Source organism: Zingiber officinale, chromosome 7B, assembly GCF_018446385.1.
Source record: "Zingiber officinale cultivar Zhangliang chromosome 7B, Zo_v1.1, whole genome shotgun sequence".
NCBI lineage: Eukaryota > Viridiplantae > Streptophyta > Magnoliopsida > Zingiberales > Zingiberaceae > Zingiber > Zingiber officinale.
In genome coordinates, this window is record NC_055999.1 from 64,947,742 (window position 1) to 64,962,016 (window position 14,275).

Sequence of the window (14,275 nt, forward strand, 5' to 3'; positions counted from 1 at the left end):
TCGTCGTCTTGTTCCAACTCGCTTTTTGATTCCCGTCTGGATGCTATCAGTGCGAGGTAGTTGTGATGCTTCTGATCTTTGACGTCCGAATCTTCTAAAGACAATTCGTCTTATGTCGCCTTGAGTGCTTTCTTTCTTTTAGTTGTCTTGGGTTTGCCCTCTTTTATTTTTGGACACTTGTGCTTGTAATGTCTTTTCTTTTTACAGTTGTAGCATGTTATCTTCGCTTTCTAGTCATTTGATTTGATCACCATTTGTAGATCCTTCTTCGTGAAGTTGTTCTTCCTTCTTGTGAACATTTTTCTGACCATGTTCAGGAGTTCTTCTTCTTCATCTTCTAAGTCAAATTCAGATTCTAGCTCCGATTTGTTCTTGTTCTTGGCTTCTTTTAAAGAACTTATAAAAAATACAATACCTTTCTCGACCGGCTTTAAGTTAGTTTATTCGTGGAGTTTAAGTTCGTAAAATAACTCATTTAGTTTTAATTTATTTAAGTTTCTCGAAACTTTATAGGCATCTACTATAGATGCCCACAGTGCATTTCGCGAAAAAAGAGTTTAAGGCATACCTAATTACGTCCCTATTTTCTAGTTGGTGACCGATAAAGTGCAGCCCATTCAGAATGTCTTTGATTCTTGCGTGTAGCTGAGTAGTTATTTCTTCATCATGCATTTTAATGTTGAACAAATTATTTAATAATAAGCCACGCTTTGTTACCTTTGCATCGCTTGTGCCTTCATGTAGTTTGATCAGTTTATCCCAGAACTCCTTGGCATTTTCGAATGGGTCGATGCGATTCAGTTCTTCCTTAGTAAGTCCGCCCTGGATTGTGTTTGTTGCCTTCGAGTCGATTTGGGCATTTTTCTTATCTTCTGGATTCCATGTTTCTGGGTCGACCGGTACTTTTGTTGCTTTGTCTATCGGTGCCTTGTACTCTTGTCGAATGGGGAACCACTGATTGATGTCGATCTTCAAGTACACCTCCATCTGATTCTTCCAATATGGAAAGCCATCCTAGTCGAAGAGCGGGGGATGAATGGTGCTGCATCCTTCATTTTGAGTCATTTAAAGAACCTTGCACACAAGGAAGAAGAAGAAAGAAATCCCAAGACTAGGTCTTGGATTAGCAGTGTGGGAGATAATAAATATTTTAAGACTCGATTGGTGTTGCATCAATTCAGAGTAGTTTACAACGGAAAAATTTTATCCAAAGAAGTAATTCTACCAATTTGGATTATATTGAAAAAGATCAAAATCGAAAAAGAAATATTAAAAGAGATTTTGAAAATCACCCCTTACCTGATTGGTGGTTGTACCAATTCAAAATAGTACCCGCTCTGATACCACTTGTAGGACCATAAATATGCTAGAGGGGAGGGGTAAATAATATTTTTTGAAAATTGAGAGTTAAAACGAATTACGCAGCAGAATTAAAAAAAAACTAAAAAGAAGAAGACAAGCACGCACTAACACAAGTAATTTTTTACTTGGTTTGAAGCCTTCGATAACTCTACTCCTATGCCTGCACTCGTCGAGTGTTTTTGTTGGGCAATCCACTAATAGTTCGAAAAGATACAGTAATGAAGTACAAGAAATATATATTAAAGATTACCGATAACAACAAAAACTAAGTAAAGCTTGATGTCCAGATATTGGTGGAGCGTTATAGCGTCATTGGAGCCTTTTTAAAGTAGCACGCAGGAAGGAAAGTCGTAGTAGATGATGTCCTAAAGTTGTTGGTCGAAGGCCCTTATATAGGCCCATTCCAGGCACCTAGAACCCCTCTGGACGCCTGGATCGTTGACGTGGGTTCGGCTAGTCGCCGCGCTCCAACTCAGCTTCGGGATAACTTTTCTAGTTCGGGCGTCTAGACCAGTTCTAGGTGTTGGGACCTTTGTGCCCGCTAGAGGGGGGGTGAATAGCGGCTCGTCGCGCTTGCGTCGGTTTGCTTCGTCTTGATAATGTGCAGCAGAATATAAAGACACAAACACTCACAACGCTAACAACTAGGATTTACTTGATATCCACCTCAAAATGAGGTGACTAATCCAATGATCCACACACGATACGCTATCTCCACTATGAATCACTCCTTCTTAGTCGCAGCCGGAGGCGGAGAAGCCTCGTACAAACTCACACAACAATACACACAAAAATACAAGAAGAAGGAATACAAATACACGTAAAGACACTCTCTTCTTGCTTACTTGTACTTGTTGTTGCCTCTTGAACCTTGAGAGAACACTCCCAAGAGCCTTCAAGAACTGGCGGTGAAGATCGGAGAAGCTCACTGTGAATCGCAGAGAAATCGCAGGAAGAAGAACGTAAAGACGATTGCCAGTAAGAACACTATATCCTGTGCTCCCAATCGATCCAAATCATCCTCAATCGATTGTCACGTCAGCACTGCTCCATCCCAGCCATCCATCGCTCATTTCCTGCACAACGGTTACTTCCCAATCGATCGACCGATCGATTGGGACTGCCTGAATCGATCGCCCGATCGATTCAGAGCCTTTATGTGCTCTCGCACTCGTGCAAGAGCTTCTGCTACCCAATCGATCGACCGATCGATTGGCAGCTCCCAATCGATCGCCCGATCGATTGGGAAAGCCTATGTGCTCACGATTTCACATCCCAATCGATCGACCGATCGATTGGGCCTTCCCATAATCGCAGCACACTCCAATCGATCGACTGATCGATTGGACCCTGGTTCAATCGATCGCCCGATTGATTGACCAGCTTGGACTTGACTCAAACTCAAGTCCAAAATCTCCAACCCAACTCCTGGTCAATCATGACCTGTTAGGTCTCCATGCCTAGCATTTGGCCATACCCTACCAACCTCGAATTAGCCTTCTAGCCTCCTCCATTAGCCTTGCGTCTCTCGGATATCTCCCATCCTTCACGCCTTGCCTTCAGGAGCTTCATTCGGCCTCATCCTAGTTGTCGGATTATACCACCGCACTCGATCAACCTTGAACTAGCCTTCTAGCCTCCTCCATCAGCCTTGCATCCCTCGGATATCTCTTATCCTTCACATCTTGCCTTCAAGAGCTTCCTTTGGCCTCATCCTTTTTATCAAGTTCTCCTTGCCAAGTCACACTAGGACTTATCTTGCCAAGACTACATGCTTGGACTTACAACCTGTGTCAAGATCACACTTGAACTTCCCAATTGCTTAGCTCCTCACCAGGACTTTCTCCTTTGCCTAACCTCCAATTAGGACTTCCACCACTGCCTAAACTCCAGTTAGGACTTCACCACTGCCTAACCTCCAGTTAGGACTTCCAGACGTCTAACCTCCAGTTAGGACTTACATACGCCTAACCTCCAGTTAGGACTTACATACGCCTAACCTCCAGTTAGAACTTACCCAGTCAAGTCTCCTGTCATCCCTAACCTACTTGACTTGTATTCTCATCAACTTGGTCAACCCTTTTACCATCTCCATAATCGGACGATTGCTCCAGCAATCTCCTTATATTGTCAATCTCCTTCTATTGTCAAACATCGAAACTCAAATCCCGACTCGACTTAAACTTGACTCAACTCAATCTTAGTCAAACTAGTTAAACTTGCCCACAAGAAATTGCCTCAACAATCTCCCTCTTTTTGATGTTTGACAATACCTCTAAGTTAGGCTAAATCTCATAGCCTTAACTTCTTCTTTACACAAGGCTAAATCCTATAGCCTTAATTCTTCTTCATACCAAGGCTAAATCTCATAGCCTTAACCTCTTCTTTATCACAAGGCTAAATCCCATAGCCTGAACCCTTTTCATGACGAGACATGAATGAAGGTTTCCTTCATTCTCTCCCTTTCCTAGAGGGCAAACTCCCCCTACTTGGGATGAAGGCCTAATTTAACCTTCTATTCTCCCCCTTTGTCATACATCAAAAACTGAAAACAAACTCTTTTCCATAAGAGTTAACTCTTCGTTGTTTATAACCTCATATATTGTTGACAACCCCACAATGAAGATTTCATATTCTTCATTGCCGCCAAAGCTCCCCCTTGAGCTTTATTTCACTTCACAATGCTCATCCTAGAGCATGCCTCAACTTCTCAATGAAACTCCCATTCATTGTATTCAATGCTCCCCCTTGAGCAGTAATCTTCTTCTCCATGCTCATCCGAGAGCATTTATCATCCTAGCAATGAAGATAACCAATCTTCCATTGTTCCAAATACTCGACCTTGAGTATTAATTCATCACGAAGGTTTAACCCCCTTCCAAGGTCTTTGAAAAGATTTTTATGTTTTCAAAGAGTAACTCCCCCTAAAAACATGGTCAACCTTCTATCATTGCACCAACAATGACTTAGAGTTCCTAAACAGTTAGAAAAATCAAAACTTGAAGTTTTGAGGTTCAAAATTCAATAATGAAACTAAACTCCAACCTAAACTTCACCTAAATCTACCTTAACCAATCCATACTTGCTTTCAACATGAAAACTCCCCTTAAGTGGATACAAGTGTATACCAAAGGGTTAGGAATGGTTAATGACCCTTGAAAACCAAAACTTGAAGTTTTAAGGTTTCAAAATTCAGAATTGAAACTAAACCTTATCCTAAACTTCACTTTGGTTTCTCTTAACCAATCCATACTTGTTTTCATCATGAAAAACTCCCCCTAAACGTATACAAATGTATTCCAAGGGGTTTGGAGTGGTTAACGGGACTCAAAGTGACTTGAAGTGCTGAAATCAGGCTTTTCCAGCCAAAAACAGACTTCCCAATCGATTGAAGTTGGGACTCAATTGATTGAAATCACTTCAATCGATCCATTGATCGATTCCACAAGCTACCGCTCGTAGAAATTCCCTCTGAATCGATCGACTGATCGATCCAGCCTGGGTCAATCGATCGGCTGATCGATTCACTACCTTTCTGTTCACGGGAATTGACTTCCCAATCGATCGACTGATCGATTGAACCCATCCCAATCGATCAGCTGAACGATTGAGTTTCTGATTTCTTGAAATTCAATTTCAGCGAAATTCAGAAACTCCCCAAAAATTCTACAAAATTCTAAAAATCATGAAAATTCATGTAGACATTATTTTGGGTATACTTTATCAAGAAAAAATAGTTTTTTATGAAAATACTTCTTATTTTCAAAGATTGACATAAATTTGAAAACTTATAAAAACTTTAGTGTTTTCTTCAAGTTTGTGTCTAACTATTCAATGATGATCACTATCAAAAGATAGTCTTCACCAAGGTTTTCCAAAAGCATTTTAAAATCATTTTCAAAATCAATATCCAACCATGTTCTTTGGGCTCAATGCACATGACTTGTACATTAGCTTTCCCAATGATTGGAAGTCACATGACTATGTGCTTTGATGAACCTAAAACTCAACAAGATGCACTAAATCAACATCTTGAGTTTTGTTCACCATCCTAACATTTCACTTGAATCTAATGTGTGCTAAAACACATACAAGTCACCTTATGATTCTTTGTGAGATGTATATTTGGTTTTTCCCTAAACTAAGAGATCATGCATAATCTAGGCATTAAGAGACTTATGATCATCCACCTAGAATGTCATTTGGTATAATCCCACTTGTTGGGATATTTACCATTCTTAATAAATGTCTTTTGTCCTTAATTATAAGAAAATTAACATAATGCATGATGTTACATGGCATACATCAAAATAAGTAATTTTCAAAAGAAAAACATGATATAGCTACATGATGTATGTATGACATGATATGGTATTTTTGTGTTTTTCATAATAAAAATGAATGCAACACATGATGTCATGACATATGATAGGCAATCAATCATGGCACTTTAGCATAAATAAAATATACCTAGATAATCTATCTAAGCATCCTTAAATCTTAGCTAAAACCTTAAAAATTAAGCCTAGATTGCTTATCTCTTGAAGGAATGTCAAAACCCAACTTGGCATTTCTTTTACCCCTTTTTTATTTGTGCCAATTGAAATTAAGAATTTAATTCTCAAATTTTTGTTTAGCACATATTCCTCTCTTTAAGGATCAAACATTTAGATTGAGACTTAATTTTGCTCTTAATTCCTTAAGAACATACTAATATCTCAACTAGACATTTCTTATCCTTTCTCCAAGTGTGCCAACTTACTAGGGATGTAAATAAGCCAAGTCGCTCGTGAGCTATTCGAAGCTCGATTCGATAAAAGCTCGTTTGAGCTCGTTTAATGAGGCTCGTTAAGATAAACAAATCAAGCTCAAGCTTCATAATATTCGGCTCGTTAGCTCGTGAACATGTTCATTAAGCTCATGAATCAACTTTTAAATAAAAATAATAATAATTTTGATATTGAATTTATAGATTTTACACTCTACTAATGAAAAACATAGATAAATATATTAAATTTATTTATTAGAATAAAATTATAAATTTTAACAAGAATATTATAATTTTTTAAAAATATATAATTTATTTTTTTAATGAATATTTAAATTTATAATTTATATTTACTAAGCTCGTTTAGGCTCGATAAAAGCTCAAATAAGCTCGTGAGCCATGAATATATTCGTTAAATAAAGCTCGAGCTCGGCTCGATTATAAACGAGTCAAGCTCAAACATCCAAGAGTTCGGCTCGGCTCGGCTCGATTACACCCCTACAACTTACCTTTGATGTGATTCCTCAAGGTTTGGCACAACTTACTCTTCCAAAGAGTAATTAATTTGATTAAGGTTTAAATTTTCCCTTAACCCCTCAATAGAATACTAAATTTCCAACTTGGTATTTCTTTTTACATTTATGGCAATTTAAATTGAATTCAACTCCTCAAACTTTGACACATTTTACTCTTTCAAAGAGTAACACTAATAATCCTTTTTATTTTCAAATGTTAACAATAACCTTGAAAATACTCTCAAGTGTCAATTTTAACAAGGTTGGGTTAACTACCCTTCCAATTGGAGTTGACACTCTCTAAACTCATCTAGGGCATAGAGAATATGTTCCTAGGAACCCAATACCTATTGGTGCTCCTTGGATGCTCTAGGTACTCACTAGGGATAACTTCCCTAGATACCTTCCTAGGGACCTTTCTAGGCTTCTTAGAAGCCTTGGTCACTTCTACTAGGTCACTTCTAAGGATAACTTCCATTGTAACTTTCTTTGTGACTTTATTAGGCCTTTTTGGAGCCTTAGTCACCTTTTTACTTGATCAACTTTAGGAATGACCTCCCTTGTGACCTTCTTTGTGACTTTGTTAGACTTCTTAGAAGTCTTAGTCACATTGATCTTACCAAAAGAACCTTTAGGGATTCCTTCCCTAGTATCCTTGACCTGACCTTTACACCTAGGGTTAGTCCCATAGCTATATGGGACTCTATGAAAGGAAGTCACATCCTTCTTGGCTTTAGATTTGTATCCCAAACCCCTATAGCCATTAGATGACTCTTGTCTAGCTTTTCTAGGGTATGCTCATTTTGACCCCTAAGCATATTTTCCATTCTTGCTAGGGTCCTTTCTAAATTGTCAAGTCTTGATCTCAAGACTTGGTTCTCAGTCATTAAATCCATAGATTTGGATTTTTCTTGACTCCTATGAGCATTTCTATATTTAGGCATATATCTAAAGTCTTTAAAGTTATTGCCTAAGTAGTTATCTACCTTCCTAACCTTAGGTGTGATAAATCTAGCATGAGGAGGGATATATTTGTCCTTACTTCTATCATTCCTCCTAATCTCATGGCAATTAGCATTTTAATGATGTACCTTATTTCTAACATGCTCTTTACCATTTCTAAAAGGAATTGCGTCATTAAAGGTTACCTTGGGTTTGCTCTTAAAAACTCCCCCTAGATTTGTGCTTCCTCCTCTAACTTTGATTGACTTCTTCCCTTTAGGGCATTGACTCCGGTAATGCCAATTTTGATTGCATGAGAAGCACACAATGTGCTCCTTGCTCTTGTGTTCCATGGGACCAATCTCCTTAGGCTTCTCCTTGCCCTTGGGTACTACTTGGCCATTCTTCTTGGCCAATTTAGGACACTTACTCTTGTAGTGTCCATGCTCCCTACACTCAAAGAAAATGATATGATTTTTATTATTCTCAATTGAAGTTTCTATACCTTTGCTTGTAGGGATAATGCTTGATTCTCCATTTGAAGTAGCTTGAATTATGGAGGTTGCATCATCTTCTTCTTCTTCTCCTTTTGAGGATGTGGGTGCTTCCACCTCTTCAACCTTTGAGAATGTGGATGCTTCCACCTCTTCCTCTCTTGAAGATGTGGATGATCTCTCCTCATCTTCCTTCTCCTCCTCTTTCTTTTCCTCCTCGAATGTTGACCTCGTGTCAACATCGGATTGGTCCTTCTCCTCTGGGACCACTGAGTCCTTCTCCTTGGGCTCCTCCACACCTTGGAATTGTGTAGGGTTCTCATGATATGCAATGATCTTTTTCCAAAGATCACTTGCACTTGTGTATTCACCTACACTCATAATAAGATTAGAGGGTAATATGTTTAACAATATATTTGTTACCTCCTTATTTGCCTCTACTTGCTCCCGTTGTTCCTCGGTCCAATGTCGAGGTCGGAGGCGCTTCCCTTTCTTATCCATTGGAGCTTCAAATGGGTCCTCCAAGATCACTCATTGGTTCCAATCCATTTGGAACCAAGTCTCCAACCTTGTCCTCCAAAAATTGAAGTCTTCTTTGTCGTACGGAGGTGGAATTCGGATGTCCCATCCGAGAGGTCCTTCACTCTCCATCTTCTTCTTCCTCTAGCTTCTTGTTCTCTTGGCGGTTAGTCCGTAGAAGAACGACCTCGCTCTGATACCAATTGTTGGGACATTTGTGCCCGCTAGAGGGGGGGTGAATAGCGGCTCGTCGCACTTGCGTCGGTTTGCTTTGTCTTGATAATGTGTAGCGGAATATAAAGACACAAACACTCACAACTAGAATTTACTTGGTATCCACCTCAAGATGGGTGACTAATCTAAGGATCCACACACGACACACTATCTCCACTATGAATCACTCCTTCTCGGTTGCAGCCGGAGGCGGAGAAGCCTCGTACAAACTCACACAACAATACACACAAAAATACAAGAAGAAGGAATACAAATACACGTAAAGACACTCTCTTCTTACTTACTTGTGCTTGTTGTTGTCTCTTGAACCTTGAGAGAACACTCCCAAGAGCCTTCAAGAACTGGTTGTGAAGATCAGAGAAGCTCGCTGTGAATTGCAGAGAAATTGCAAGAAGAAGAACGCAAAGTTCTACTGAGAAAATGCTCCGCAACGGCTATATCCTGTGCTCCCAATCGATCCAAATCATCCTCAATCGATTGTCATGTCAGCACTGCTCCATCCCAGCCGTCCATCGCTCGTTTCCTACACAACGGTCACTTCCCAATCGATCGACCGATCGATTGGGACTGCCTGAATCGATCGCCCGATCGATTCAGAGCCTTTCTGTGCTCTCGTGTCTGCGCGAGAGCTTCTGCTGCCCAATCGATCGACCGATCGATTGGATACTCCCAATCGATCACCCGATCGATTGGGAAAGCCTCAGTGCTCGCAATTTCACATCTCAATCGATCGACCGATCGATTGGGCCTTCCCATGATTACAACACACTCCAATCGATCGACTGATCGATTGGACCCTGGTTCAATCAATCGACTGATCGATTGGACCCTGGTTCAATCGATCGCCCGATTGATTGACCAGCCTGGACTTAACTCAAACTCAAGTCCAAAATCTCCAACCCAACTCCTGGTCAACCGTGTCCTGTTGGGTCTCCATGCCTAGCATTTGGCCATACCCAACCAACCTCGAACTAGCCTTCTAGCCTCCTCCATCAGCCTTGCGTCTCTCGGATATCTCTCATCCTTCACGCCTTGCCTTCAAGAGCTTCCTTTGGCCTTATCCTAGTTGTCGGATTATACCACCACACTCGACCAACCTTGAACTAGCCTTCTAGCCTCCTCCATCAACCTTACGTCCCTCGGATATCTCCCATCCTTCACATCTTGCCTTCAAGAGCTTCCTTTGGCCTCATCCTAGTTATCGAGTTCTCCTTGCCAAGTCACATTAGAACTTATCTTGCCAAGACTACATACTTGGACTATCACACTTGAACTTCCCAATTGCCTGGCTCCTCACCAGGACTTTCTCCTTTGCCTAACCTCCAATTAGGACTTCCGTCACTGCCTAAACTCCAGTTAGGACTTCACCACTGCCTAACCTCCAGTTAGGACTTCCAGACGCCTAACCTCCAGTTAGGACTTACATACGCCTAACCTCCAGTTAGGACTTACCCAATCAAGTCTTTTGTCATCCCTGACCTACTTGACTTGTATTCTCATTAACCTGGTCAACCCTTTGACCATCTCCATAACCGGACGATTGCTCCAGCAATCTCCTTATATTGTCAATCTCCTTCTATTGTCAAACATCAAAATTCAAATCTCGACTCGACTCAAACTTAACTCAACTTAAGCTTAGTCAAACTGGTCAAACTTGACCAAAAGAAATTGCCCCAACACTAGGCACTCGGACCGCCCAGGTGCTTGGCACCTGCCCGGGCATGGCTGGTCCGGGCGCTCAGAGAAGCTCCAGGAGCCTGGAGTCCGAGCGCCCGTACTCCGTTTTTTCTAGCATTCTTCCCTGCAAAAAAGGATTAGTCCAGGAAACCAAAAATATATTTATCCTACAAAACAAAGTTAGCACAATACAACAGGATAGTAGTAGTAATTAGATCATATTTCCTCGAGACTAAGATCTAGTTATGGTCTCAACTTAGATTTTTCGAATTGACCTAAGTTGGATCGACGCCTACAGTTCCCTCAACCGGGAATGCGTCCTCACTAGATTTCTCCTCTAGTTGCTTACCTCTTACTTACCAATTGCAGTCGCTTGACTTGTCTTTGACCTATCAAGTCTTCCCATTAGTTATCAGGTCCCGCGAACCCAACTGGACTTCGACCGATTGTTAGGTTCCATGGACCCAACTGGACTTTCCGCTAGATATCGGGTCCCATGGACCTATCTGAACTTCGCACTAGCTATCGAGTCTCGCGAACCTAGCTGGATTTCAGCCTGGTGTCAAGTCTTTCAGACCAGTCAACTCCTGTATACTTGGTAGAAAGGTTAGACAAACTGTTGGTGTGGTTAGCACTAACGATCTAACTCAGGTTTTAATGAATGACAAATCAGGTTAAGTTAGGTTTGTCGTTATCTAACAGTCTCATCGAGTGTACAGGCTAAGTCCAGACAGGTCGACGGGCTGATCGGATGTTTAGCACGAAGTCCAAGCGGGTCGACGGGCTGACCGGACGCTTGGAACTAATTTCAAATGGGTCGATGGGTTGACTGGACATTTGGCACAAAGTCCAAGCAGGTCGACGGGCTGGCCAGACGCTTGGCACGAAGTCCAGCTAGGTCGACGGGCTGACCGGATAGCTGGCGAGAAGTCCAGACGGGTCGAAGGGCTGACCGGACGTCTGACATGTGAGTAAAGGTAAGTCACTTGAAGAGAGTGGCCGTGAGGACGCGTTCCCGGGAAGGGAACATTAGGCGTCAATCCGACTTAGATCCATTTCGGATATCTAAGTCGAGATCATGACTAGATTCCGGTCTCGGAAAAAAGGAATCTAAGTCATACTTTTTATATTGAACTTATAAACTGTGCTAACACTTTGTTTTGCAGGATATACATTATCTATTTGCCTCGGACTAACCTTGTCTTGCAGGAAAGATGTTCTCTGGAGAAAGGTGGTCCGGGCGCCTGGAGGCGAATTCTATCCTGATCGCGGCGTCGACACGTGGAGCTCACTGGTTGGACTTGCTACATCACACCAGGACGCCCGGATGGGATCCGGGGCGCCCCGAGCCTCATATAAAAGAAGGGGCAGGGGTGGAGCTTCAACAACAACTCTGAATTGAAGAACTCGCTCTCCTGTGCTCCTGCGACGCTGCAAAGCTTCGACAAACGCGCTGCTTCTCTTTTTAAGTCTTTTAATTTTTGTCGGTATTGCTTTAATTCTTTCATTAGCATTTTCTGTACTTAGTTTGTAATATCTTTCAAGCTGCTAGTGAATTGTCCATCGAAAGCACCCTCGTGTGCAGGCCTTGGAGTAGGAGTCGCCAAAGGCTCCGAACTAAGTAAAATTTGTTCTTGTGTTAGCATTGCATTGTTTTATTTTTCCGCTGCGCTTACTCTTATCGACGAATTTTTTATAATCGATATTCACCCCCCTCTATCGAAACATCACGATCCAACACAAACAACATATCTAGCTTTAATTCCCTTGTCATTTATCAAAATATGAGTTAGATCATTAGTGCAAATGGAACCAATACTCCTTGTCTATGACCTGTCTCAATCAGGTTCTAAGATTGCGGGTCTTGAACATAACAATTGGATGAAGAAAAATAGATTAGGTACCCAGACTCACATAATTGACTATCATAAACAAGATTTAAAATAAGACTTGAAATATAATAAATATTAGTAAGAGATAAACAAGATGTAACAATTGAACTAATACCTATTAATGACATAGAAGTATCATCACCAATCACAATATATATAAATGAACTGAAGAAAACGAAATCTTTAAATTAGATGATATATGATGAGAGGTATTAGAGTCCAAAATCCACAAGGATGAAGATATACCAAAAATACCAGACGATGACAAACCTATATATGAGAGAAAGCTGACATGGCAGAGGGTTGTGAAGTAAGGAACTGTTGAAACTGCTCTAACATATACGACTTAGATTTACATGAAGCATCTGTATGACCAAGCACAATGACAAAACAAATAATGCTCAGAATAATTAAATTGTAAGAACATGCATTTGTACGATCCGTAAAAATTGGTATCAGGATGATTCGTAATCACACTAAGAATCTGAGATAGAAAAGGATGTCGGTGTAAAATCAATAGCACATGGCGTCGATATCGAAATCAACAGAAAAGGATGTTGGTGTTGCAGCACAGGACGTCGACGCTGAAATTGACATAAAATGATGTCGGCGTTGAAATCGACAGAAAAAGATATCGGCGTCAAAATTGATAATAACAGTAGTAGATGATAACGATAATAAGAAATAATAATATGAGATATCAAAAAAATTAGGTCTGATATTATATAGAAAATAAGAAAAAAAAATTAATCATATTATTGAACCTAAAATTTATAGTCAAAATCTTAACAAACCTTAAACGGTGAAAAGATGCTATTGTCCCAAAAACTATAAATATATATAATCGAACCGGGTTTAATTTAGATAAAATGATAAGTATTTATCACAAATATATATAATCGAACCGGGTTTAATTTAGATAAAATGATAAGTATTTATCACCGTATCGACAGGAAAGTTGGATATTTAAAAAATAATTGTTGTAAAAACTGTTTAAAATTATGTTGTGCTTAAAAGGAACAGATGTGCTATTTCATTTGCTATTTCATTTGTTGTTTTGAGCTTTTAAATCAAAATTGAATAATATTATATAATAAAATCAAAGGAAATAAAAAAACCACATTGGGGTGAGAGAGGCTCGAACTCTCGACCTCAGGATTTCTCAAGAGCTATGAGACCTACGCGCTAGCCAACTGCGCCACCACCCCAATGATTTGAGTTCTATTTTAATTAATACAAATAAAATAATTATACATAAGATTATATTGGGCATTTCATAACAAATCGGCCGCAATCTGGTCTTCATAAAGATGACACATCGTCATTTTATTTACTGGTAGTTAATACTTAATTACCTTTGTAAGAGGCCGGATGTTTTGATCCTATTTTTGCAATATAGACGATGGAGGATGGTCCTTTTTACATAGAGTAGATGGTTTCTATTTAATTTATAAGTGGAGGTTATTTATCCATTAATATATACAAAAAATTATCATCCGTATTGTAAAAAGTGGTCTAAAGAATTTTCCCTTTGTAATCCATAAAGATGACATGTCATCATTTTTTATAGTTAATACTTAATTACCTTTGTAATTAGGGCCTTAAATGAGATATTTTCTTTTATTGTTTGAAATTTTTATATTTTAAAGTTTGTTTAGGTGAGTATTAAGTTTAATAAAAGAAATTTATTTGTTATTTAATTATTTTTTATTTATCAGGGTGATAAGAATTTTTTTAATAATTAAAATTGTTCATAAATTTTGCTCATGAATAATGAAAAGTTCATAATTTCTATTCATTTTTATTTTTTTAATATTATGTATTCAGATTTTATAATTGACTATAGACAGTCCTGCCTTATATTTCGTCCAC

General features: G+C 39.6%; 1 non-coding gene across 1 annotated transcript; it reads right to left on the reverse strand.

The window, feature by feature from the left end:
* Nucleotides 1-13,526: 13,526 nt before the first annotated feature.
* Nucleotides 13,527-13,611, reverse strand: TRNAM-CAU. The gene is given in 2 exon segments: nucleotides 13,527-13,562; nucleotides 13,574-13,611. It is a non-coding gene; the product is annotated as a tRNA-Met (tRNA).
* Nucleotides 13,612-14,275: the final 664 nt, after the last annotated feature.